Source organism: Parus major, chromosome 5 (genome assembly GCF_001522545.3).
Source record: "Parus major isolate Abel chromosome 5, Parus_major1.1, whole genome shotgun sequence".
Classification (NCBI taxonomy): Eukaryota; Metazoa; Chordata; class Aves; order Passeriformes; family Paridae; genus Parus; species Parus major.
This window is the reverse complement of record NC_031774.1, coordinates 56,020,347-56,030,800: the sequence shown is the minus strand read 5'-3', so window position 1 is coordinate 56,030,800 and position 10,454 is coordinate 56,020,347. Positions and strand designations below refer to the sequence as shown.

General features: G+C 44.5%; 1 protein-coding gene across 2 annotated transcripts in view; it reads left to right on the top strand.

Moving 5' to 3' along the window:
- The first annotated feature begins 4,507 nt into the window (after positions 1-4,507).
- The window catches only part of SYT16 (synaptotagmin 16), a 73,353-nt gene continuing 67,406 nt past the window's right edge, over positions 4,508-10,454 (top strand). For both annotated transcript variants that reach the window (XM_033515259.1, XM_033515258.1), the window contains exon 1: positions 4,508-4,580. The gene's annotated coding sequence lies outside the window, so the exon portion shown is untranslated. The remainder of the gene's footprint in view (positions 4,581-10,454) is intronic.

Genomic DNA, 10,454 nt, shown 5'->3' with positions numbered 1-10,454 from the left:
TTTACCTTCTCACCCTTCCATCCCTATTCCCCCTCCTCATCTCTTTTTTTTCCCTACTTGGCTGTGTTTCCCTACTTGTGCCAGAAAGGTCAAGGGAATCTAGGCTAACACGAAGACTTTCTCTCCAAGCTGAATGTTTTTCATTCAAAAAGTAATCAGATGTTTTCCATCTTCCCTTGCCCCCTAATCTTGGGCTGGTTTCTGCCTCAGATAGAATCATAAAATGACACGAGACGGGAGAGACCCAAAAGGGTCGTGGAAGATGGACCAAGGTTTCTGTGGTTTCCACGCCCATCAGGGCAAGTAAGAGCCAGTGGGGCAGGGCTGGGCTGGTGCTCCATGCACTGGTTCCCAGATGTTTCCATCAGGCAGCAAAGCCTATCCATGAAGCTCTCCATGTCTCCTGAGTGTCCCACTGCTTACACACACGTGGTGGGGGCTGAAAGAAGGAAGATGTTCTGCCAGTGCTGGAGCGACGTTACCTGGCCAGGAGAAGAACCACTTTGAGTGTTTATCCTTGGAGGGAGGAGACTCCAGGCTGCAGGAGAGGCTTCTGGTGTCCTGCTGTGGGTCAGGGTGGAAGGGATCTGAGTGGGTCACCTTGTCCCACCTTCCTGCTCCAGCAGGGCCATCCCAGAGCACACAGCATGGGATTGTATCCAGATTGTTCTGGAATATCTCCAGTGAGGAATAACTCCACACCTTCTCTGGACAGCCTGTTCCAGTGCTCAGTCATTGCACAGGAAAGAAGTTTCTCCTCATGCTGAGGTGGAATTCCAGTGCATCAGTATCTGCCTGTTGCCTCTGTCCTTTTGCTTGGCACCGAGCCTGGCCCATGCTCTTGACACCCACCCTAAAGATATTTGAATACAATGATGAGCTCTCCTCTCAGTCATCTCTTCTTGAGGCTGAACGGGCCCAAATTCCTCAACCTTTCCTCATAAGAGAGAAGCTCCAGTCTCTTAATCATCCTTGTAGCCTCTGCTTGAACCAGCCCAGGAACTGCTTGTCTCTCCTGTACTGAGGAGCCAGAACTGGCTCTACCCTCCTGGCAGAGGATCCAGAGTGGTGACCTGTCCTGTGCTGACTGGAATAAACTGAGAGCACCTCAGGAAAACCAGCATGAATAAAGATAACCTTCCAGATCAATGCCTCACCCTGCTTTAGGGGTGATCTGGCATTATGGAATATCTGTGATAATCCTGGAAAGGTGAGATGCAGGACCGGGGGACTGGTACTGACTGCTGTGTACACAGCACACCAGCTGGGTGGCATGGTCCTCTGTTAATTGCTGGGTGATTAGCAGTGGAAATTAGCTTTCAGATACCATTCCTGCTGGGACTGCTGCCCCTGAACCTAAAGCAAATGATCAGAAAGGTTTATTGGACAGGTAAAACTACTGAAGTAAGTTATTTTCTTTGATTTACTGAGTGAAAGCTGCAAACCAAGCAGTTCTTTTTTTACTGTTTGTTAATAGCTTGCAACCCTGTGGGTTCAGATTATTTTTAATTTAAAAATAATTTTAAAAGTTAAACAAGAAAGCAATCTGGTGCAGATTGAAGAGTGTCTGTACTGTGTCAAAGCAAAGCTCCCTGATGCTGGCTTGGTGGCAACTACCTGGGGAGAATATTTAAGAGCAGAGTCTGGCTTGGTGTTCCCAGTTTCTACCAATCAGCATCTTGGGACTTTCTAACCCAGAAAGGGTTATGTTTGATGGCCTGTGCTGAACCCATTTACCTGTTTAGTTTTTGAAATATTTATGCTTCCAGGCCCTGCAATACCTGCAGCAGGGAGTTCCACAGTCTTGTGTTGCATGAAACATTATTTCTGTTCACTGTGATTTGTACCTAATACCTGTTCATTTTGTTGTGTGCCCCCTAGTTGTTCTCTAGAAAGGTGTAGTTACAATTCATTCCTTATTTGCCACCTCCATACCACTTATTACCCCCGTTTTATTACCCCTCCATCTGCTCTGATCCCATAATTACCTCTTTATTTGACAAAATTGAGTTTTTTCCTTGAGCAGAAGCTCTTGCAGACCCCTCATTACCCAAGCTGCCTGTATCAGCATGGTGCTATTATGTGGTGTGTCTATTAAGTCTTTTAAGGAGTCCTCTAAGACTTCTACACTCTAGTGAAGAAAGGGGAGCAGTATGAGTTTTTAATGGCAATGTTTTTTATAGTCTCACTAGTTTTCATAATGTTTCTTTATTTGCCTTGTTCCTGAGCACTGAGCTATTTTCAAGGAACTAGAACTTGGTGACTGACTTGAGTAGTCACCAAGATCCCTTTTCTGGGTGAAAATAGTCCTGAATTACATCCTTCAGCTTCTCTGCAGGTAACACTGGTGCAAAATTTGTACTCAAGGCCTATCATCATGAGTGTTCCTTGTACACCATCACTGGTGACCCCACCAGCTTTCAGAAAGGTGTCCTGCTTCTGCAACACTTGAAAAGGAATGGTAATTAAATTTTTATGCCATTAGAAAGTTGCTGACTACAGTTGTATTTTGGTCTGCCCTCCTATGATTCCACATTGAACTTGACAGAAATTCTCCATCTGTTTTTCTTTTCTTCCTCTGAACATGATGTTCACATTCTGAAGGACAGTTTTTTCTTGTTTTTGGCTTTACTAACAGTAATTGCCTTAAGTTACCATTCAATCCAAATCAACAAATTGATTTTTTTTGGTCCTTTTAAAATATTTTGAATTAATAAGTGTCTTGATGCTTTCCTGTAGTACCTGTACATGGTCTCCTGAAGTATTTCTGCCTTTCTACCAATTTCCTTGTAATGCTACACTGATTTTTATGTAGTTCTCCTTTTTCAAATCCAGGTTTATTACTTAGATTTCTGTGGGCTTCTTTTTTCTTCCATAGGGTGTTGAAGAATAGCCACTCTCATGTGTTGCTGGGGACAAGTTGCTCTTCTATTACAGGTTTTTAACTAGTTATTTATAATGTCTAAAAATACAGTGTTTTCAGCACCCTGTCAAGACATTTTCCCAGTCTCTGTGGTATAACTGTATTTTCAAATCATTCCTTATTTCTGTCTCCATACCAAATCACCCTGTGGACAGTGTCACAATCTGGTAGGTTTTAAACTAATCTTAATCTGTGGTTTTTTTATCACATTGCACCATTTCCCCTGGTGTTCTGCTTCTCATATTCAGGGATTTACAGCTTCCCACTGGGTTTTGTCTTCCACTGAGCCTCTGCTTGCTGTGTCCCCCCTTGGTCTCTCCTATCCCACAGCAGCTCCAGCCTCGTCTGTTTGGAGGGGGCACCACAGCCTTGGATGTAGTAACAGGACAAGGAGGGGATGGCTTCAAACTGAGAGAAAGCAGGCTTAGATTAGAGATCAGGAAGAAATTCTTGACTGTGAGGCCCTGGCACAGGTTTTCCAGAGAAGATGTGGATGCCCCATCCCTGGCAGTGTGAAAGGCTGGATGGATCTTTGAGCAGCCTGGTCTAGTGGAAGGTGTCCCTGCCCATGGAAAGGTCTGGAATGGGATGACCTTTAATGTCCCTTCAAACCTAAACCAGTCTGGGATTCCATGATCCACAGCTGTGGTTGGAGAGCCAGATGCCTGGGGGACACAGGTCCTTGCAGGGAAAAAAAGCTGCTGGAACATTCTCCTCTTGCACTGAAGCCTTTGCTGCAGGTTTTGATTTACATCTCTGATCTCCACCAGACATTCACCTAATTGAGTAGATTGACCCTGGCTCTAATGTAACAGGCAATTAATCAAAGGCTGACTAATCAGCTCTCTCCGTGGCTGGCACCTTGCAGAGGGTCTGGGAATCACTTGCATGCTACTCTGCAAACCAGTTTTATGCTCTGAGATTTACAGCCAGTTAATTCTATTGAACTCTGTGGATTTACTGTAAACTTCAATTATTATAATCTCTGAAACATAATAAAAATTCCTTCACTTAGCTGCCTTAAGTGGTGATTTAAAAATTAAGTTTTGTAGTTGCTTTAAGTAATTACACTGGGGAGTTTGACCATAGTATTGAAATTTAGCTGAAATCTGTAGTCTTTCCTTGGATTTAAATACCTTAAAAACTGATTGGCTAAGCAATAGTGTTTAAACTTATTTTTCAGTGTTTAAAAGTATTTTCTTTTCAAAGCCCTTAATTTTGATCTAGATAACTTCTGAAGTTTGATGCTGCTGAAAGGCAAACCTGATTTTCGAGTTGAGGTTCTCATTTGCCGAGCTGCAGCAGTTAACAGCCGTTCAGTGATGTTGACTGACATCTATTAAGAGCTTTAAATTGAAGATGCACTGTGAAATAAGGTAAAATTAAAGCAGAATAAACATCTGCAAGCACTTACTCCTCCTGCATAGCCAAACTCACTTGAGTGTGTTTTGTGCTGGGTGTTTTGAAGCAAAGGGCAGTGCAGGGATGCAGTTGGAGGCTGTGGCATTGTCCAAGAGCAACAAAGCCACTGCTGACCTCCTCATCAAGAATGACATGGGGGTGATTATTTTTTTCTCTTTCTCCAGACAGGCCTATTTATGAGCTCCCTGCTGGTTCTCTGAGCCCCATTCTGACTTCTTTTTTCTGCAGGAAGGGGGTAAGCAAACTGCACTTTTCTTGTTTGGTTGACGTTGAGTTTTTCTGATGCTCCAGAAAACCACATCTGTTCCCTTTCTTGTAACAAATGTTCAAATCTCTTATTTACCAGTGTTAACACAATTAAATAAACTAAATTGCTGTGGGCAATGTTGGCTGTCTCTTAACGTACCCAACTTTCTTTTAGTTCTTTTTCTCACCACCCTGGATATCATCTTCTGATTTTTTTTCCCATTGCTTCCATATTGTTTGGTATATGAAACCCAGACACATTAACCTCTGCTGTGTTTGTTGTTCATGATCCTTGCTGCCTGAATTGTTGAAGCTGCCTGCTTTGCTTGGCTTTCTCTTCAAGACTTTTGTGTCCTCTTTGTCACTTCAATGACCTAAAGCATGTTGCTAACACTGAAAACACAACCTTTTTTTGCCCTCCAGTCAAGTCCTGAACTGAATTAATCATGCAAGTTGTATCCCCTGTACATTTTTAACTGAATCCCCCCTGTACATTTTTCTGCGCTGTTAGTCTTGTGGATGTCTTTTCACTGTTTTAATTTCTTTTCAATGCTGTTAGATAATTATATTGCACCAGCTCTGGAAGCATGGCTGGTCTCTTTAAAGTAAGGACTCCCTTTGTTTTCTGGGGCACGAGCATTCCCCAGAGTGTCTGAGCTTCTCTTCAGCATTCCTGAAAGATTTCGAGGATCATTCATTTAAAATCCATCCTTAAGGTATTCATTACCCTTCCCTCCTCCTGTCCTGTTTCAGAGCAGGCTGGAGCTGGGCTGGGTTGGCATCCTCCTTTTCCCAGCACCCCAGGCTGTGCTGCAGGCAGATCCCTGGCTGCCTTTCACCAGTGCTGAGCAGGGACAGACGACAGTGCTTGTGCCATCTCAAGGTTTTGAGGTTTTGCTGTAACAGACCTGGTACTTTGAGCTCCTTCTTGGCCAGCTGCTCCTTTTCCTCCAGCCTGATACTGCTGCTTATCAGTGTGGCTGGGATTAGGCTGTAGTGTTTGTACATGGCAGGGGTTCTCATTAGCTAAAGTCACTCTGGAGGCATTTTTCTCTTGGTCGTGTTCCCAATTGGTGCACATGTTGCTGTTTGCTGCTTCTTCTCTTTTTTTTATTTTTATTTTTTTCCTGTTCCTGGTGTATTTGGTTCAGTCTCCCTCATCTCTGCCAAGAGAGCTGATAGGTGGGTATTGCCCTCTCTGCCTCTCATATCACTTTCCTTGGTGGAGGGGTGGCTTTTGCCCGTGTTCCAGGTCTGTCTGTCACATCTGTCAAGCTACTTTGCTTTAACCCAAGTGCTGACTCAGTATCTGTGTTCCTGTTGGGTTCCTTCTCTAAATACAACCATTGCCTGTGACTTTGCTTGCATTTTTGGAGATTTAATCTGCTCTTGTCCATACCCTTGCTTGCAAGCTGGTCTTGTGTAACCCAAAATGTTTCTGTTTACCTTGATGTTGACAAAGGAGTTTGTGGACTCAGTTGCAAGGTGAAGAACACTGATCATTTCTTTCTTGATTTCTGATCAAAACCCACCATTTTCCTGGGGAGTTCCAGCCTTCTTTCATCTCCATTGCAATTGTAATGGTCTTGGTTGCATTTCTGAGAACAATCTCTTTCAGTGCTTGATTTTTCTTTTATATATATAAAAATATTCACCCAGCTTTAATTAGAAAGTCAAAATTTTTGCCACTGTCTCTAAGTAGACTTGAATCACCCTTGTGTACATAGACACTTTTTTGAAAATCCACCTCACCTGGAGCTTGAATTGGCCTGTCTGCCTGCTTTTTTTTTAGGGGTAGATTTGCCTGCTCAGTTGTAATTCCTGGGTATCCCACTAAACTGGGTGCTGCTCCAGGCTTTCCTTCTTCCCACCAGCACAATAAATGTAGGTTGCAAGAAAGACCCTGGGGTTCTCCTGAAACTGCTGCGAATTCCTGTGGACTGGACCTCTCAGACCCACTTCAGAGGCTGTTAAATTAGTGGGAAACCCTTTGACTGGAATAAGTGAGCCATGAGGTCCAAGCCTGGGGTGAAAGACAGAATTTGATCCAAAAACCCATTTGTGATATGTACAAGAGCACAGGACCGTGGCTGCTTGGCCATCAGGCAGCACCTACTGGAATGGCCACAGGGAAACCATTTGATCAAATTACTGCTTGATAATCTACAATTTCTTTATTTGCATACTTCAGCAAGCCAGGTCAGATTTCTCTACTACAGGCTTAGTGGCCACATGGATTTTGTTGATATTTTGGACTCTAGGTGAAGCTAACCCACTTGTTGGTGGCTAATGGTTCACAGCCTCATTTCAGCTGGTTTTCTGGTGTGGTCTCAGGCACTTGGTCTGTGCTGCTTCATGGAAATTTTAGTGAGGAAATGCTGTGCTGTCCATAGATGTGTTTAATTGAAACCCTGCTTCTGCTAAGACAGCTTCCTCCTCCTCTGGAGTTCAGGACCTTGTCATCTGTACCTGTCAGCAGACAGCAGGTGAATATGACTTGGGCAGAAATGTGTTGTACAAATATTTCTGCCTTCACACCTATCCAGCACAGACACATTCCTTCCAGCTGCCCCAGAGGAGTGGAGTACTGGGAGACACTGTCTGACCTCAGCAAGATGTGCCAGAGAGGTTTCACTCAGATATTCATGCCTTGGCAAGGGGAGTGCACTGCCCTGAGCTCTGTTTCATAAGCTTTTCTAGTTTTGGGGCTCCTGCCTCAGAGACCCCACTCTGTTGCATGCAGTTTGCTCTTTAGTCTTACACTTCTTTTGATTAAGACTTTGGCCAAGAAGAGGGAATAACTGGGCTTTAAGTTCAAGCACTGGGAGATGTATTTGATTTTTGCAAGTCTAGAGAATGTTGAGGAAGGCTTAATGTACTGAACAAAGTGGAAGTGTGAGATGTTGCTGCTTGTGTGCAGCTTTATTGCCATCCTGCCTTCCCTGCACATTCATGTTTTGTTCAGACAAGTTTACCTCCGGCAAATGCTGCAGCAATAATTGTTTTGCAAAGAACTGCAATGAGACTGGTGCCTGCTAAATATCAGGTAGGTGGCAGGTATCCCATGGCAGCTGCTCTGTGAGGGAATTAAATCAGCCACACTGGCATAAAGTCTCTTTTTCTTGGTATAGCTGGGCTGATCTCTCATCCAGGCCCAGGGCAGGAGATGCCTGAAAGAGATCTCACAGCTTGGCCAAGCAGGAGGCACATCCTGTTGCTGGGGGAACAACCCTTCCAGTGGCTCCCAGGTGAAAGGATGCTTGATCTTTGGAATAACGGTGTAAAGGTTTATGTGAAATACATTGTCTGGGTTTTAAAAATACCAGCCTGACATTTAGTGGGACATAAAGGGAATATATCTACAGTTTAGCTGGTGGTTGACAAAGAATAATAAAAACTGACTACATCTGAAAATGTATTTGAATTCCTGCCAATTGTGCTCTAGCTCTTTTAGCACAACAGTTCTGGCAAAAACAACCACAGAAAGGGCAGTGTTGAGTTGATGAGGATGAGAGTTTATTCTCTTGACATCATTGTGCTGTTATTTCTGGATTACTTATTTTTCCCCGTTGCAACTTCGTAAAGGAAGGTTTCAAGAATAAAGTAGAGTAAGAACTTCATGTGGGAGATGAAGAAAGGCGGCTGAGTGCATGGGAATCAGAGTGGGAGACACATTGTATGGTCTCTCATTTCCTTCCATAAATGTGATAGTCCTGATGAATTCTGGGGAAATTTGAATGGAAGTGGATAAGCATTCTGTTTCCACAGAAAACATGTTCGGGGCAACAGAGAAAGTTGCAAAAGGAAGAGTTCAAAAGTAAGGGAAAGCAGAGCAATCATTGGGAAGAAGTTCGGAGTAAGCAACTTCTCTGGTGCAGTAAAGCTGGGTAAACCTTATTGAACCTGAGCCCTTGTATTCTCTTTGGCCAATCATTTCACAGCCTCCCTTCTGGCATTGCTACTTGGACATTTATTTTCAGTCAATCATGCAGCATTGGAAACACAGGGAATGCACAGGGAATGAGGCACCCACAGACCGGTGTGCCCAACTGCACAATCAGCCTGGCTCTGAAATCCTCATTCTAAATTAGCAGGGCAATTTCCCCTTGGCTTAGCAGAGGAGACAAGCCTCCTGGGCGATGGATGGATGGAAGTGGCTCACTCAGCTGGCTCCAGTGACGAGTCTGACATACCCAGACATGGTGCTTCCCTCGCGGCTCTGCTGCGCTCTCGCGTATTTTTAGCCACAGCTCCACAACTCGTCAGCACGGCCACTCAGCCATGCCTGATGTGGGCACCACGGGGACAGGGGACAGGCTGTGAGGCTGGGAACAGCCCTGCTGGAAGGCACATATCCCCAGCAGGGACTTCACCAGGGAGCCCCACACCCTCTCCAGCTGGGATCCATTGGGATTCTGCCATGGCCAGACTCCTGCAGTACAGGGGATTGAGGTCTGGCCTGTAAGGACTTTTCTTGCTCCTCTTGAGCTCTTCCTAAGTAGCTTTTATTTTGAAGATGCCAGTCTGGACTGCTCTTGGGGGATCTGCCAGGCAGCAGCTTTTAGGAACAAGATCATCAGAACACCTTTTCTTTTCTATTTTTTCTGGGGGGGTGAACAAAGAGCTGCATTAGGAACACCTGCAGAAAATTGCCTCAGGGAGCAGCTTGCCTTAGAAAGGCAAGATACTGCTGAGAGCAGATTAGAGCCAGCTTACAAATTGCTGCAGGCAGTGGGGCCAGAAGGCCTTTGGGTTGTGAGCAGCCACATCAGTGTACTCCCTTCCTTCCCCCCATTTTCTCTCCACTTTTCCCACCCTTTCTCATGTTTTGAGCATTGTGAGGAGCTGGATTCAGATATGTGGCTTTGTTTTATTTTGTAGCTTTTCTATGCTCTTTCTTGAGGAACATCAGGTATTCTAGAAGCTGGAAAAAAAATTTTCACACCAATAAATGAATTGTTGGGAAGAGCTTCAGTTTCAATATAGAGAGACCTTTTGCAGGCAGAGACTGAGGAAAGATTTGCCCTGAATATTGGGGGAATGACCCTTCTCATACAGGGATTCAAAACTACATCTAAAATACACATTCAAAGTAGCAGCTGTGTGGAGAGTGAAGAGAGATTGTGCCCTCATGGTATGTGAGGCTTACACAGAGCCTTCCTTAAAATTAAGGTAGCACTGGGATCAGTGCTGTGCTTACACCTTTTGCTCTAAAACCAGCTTTTACCTGTGTGTAAAAACCCACTGGGAAGCACAGAGCTGCTGGCCCAGCTTTGCCCTTCCAGCCTGGGATCCCCCAGAGATGGAGCAGGGTCTGGCCCCAGGGTGAGCAGAGTTCAGGGAAGTAATGACTGGCTGGGCATGGCAAGTGCAAGGGGCAGGCAGGCTGCTCCCTTTGTTTTAGACTGAATGATCCTTACTTTACCCTTTTACTGCAAATCTCTGGGAATCCAGGATGGGAAAGGTACATTTCCAAAGTGGATCCAAAATACTTACTACCAGGCTGTGAATTTAAGCCAAGTAATAAATGATATCTCTGTACAGGAGAGAAAATAATTTCCAATTTCCTGATACTTGAATGACAATTTTTTTTACTGGGCAAATTTGTCAGCAAGATAATTGTATGCATAAAGACCTAGCACTCATATGGTCAGAGCAGTGGGAAAGGTGAGGCAGTAGTATTCAAATAACCCCTTTAGGAAGTGGCATAGCCTGCTTTATCTCCTTTCCCCTGGTTCACATTCCTTCGGTGGCTGTCACATGTTTACCAACCCTTCTTCCTTGGGATGTTAAATCAACAAGCACATGCAGAGAAAAGGGCAAGAACACCAGCACCACTCCTGTATCTCTCTTCTGCTTTGCC